This window comes from Camelina sativa, chromosome 6, assembly GCF_000633955.1.
Source record: "Camelina sativa cultivar DH55 chromosome 6, Cs, whole genome shotgun sequence".
NCBI classification, from domain to species: Eukaryota; Viridiplantae; Streptophyta; class Magnoliopsida; order Brassicales; family Brassicaceae; genus Camelina; species Camelina sativa.
This window is the reverse complement of record NC_025690.1, coordinates 2,266,895-2,267,555: the sequence shown is the minus strand read 5'-3', so window position 1 is coordinate 2,267,555 and position 661 is coordinate 2,266,895.

Below are 661 nucleotides of genomic sequence, written 5' to 3'. Positions count from 1 at the left end.
CCAGCAATCCCCATCAGAATGGCTCTATAGTACAAATTGACTGGAATATTCGACAACCTAACACAAACAGGAGTTGTTTCAATATCATCCTTCAAAGGATCAAAGTCCGGAGACCATGCTTGGGTCATAAGACAGCTCCCGAACGCCTTCCATGAACCACCTGTTAAAGCCGCCAAGTATTCCTCCTCATTTTCAAACATGATCAGAAAAAATTGCCTTGGAAGATCCAAAACAAAGAAAGCACCTTTTGGTTTCCAAAGTTCCCGTAGTTTCCTATTCATCACAGCAAGAACACTCCAACCAAACACTTTTACAATCATACACTTCTTGCCTCAAACTATTCATCGCATCCATCACCTCCTTTGCAATAGTGACCACCGGTTCTCTATCCTCACTATCCGGAAAGTTCAACCTTAGCCTCTTTGTCACAAACTCATCGGCTAGGACCCTCTCCGGACACGGCATCCCCCCACTAATACTCCCTGTCACCTTCCTCACCCATACTCCCGGCACATCCGACAGATCTCCCAGTGGTTGACCTTTCTCCCCAACATCAGTCATAGTCGCATCTGGTCACCAGAAACTTTTGTCACCTCCAAATCGTCCATACTGTTAACCTTCCTTTTTTTTTCTTTCTTTTTTTTTTTTTTTTTAATTTTTT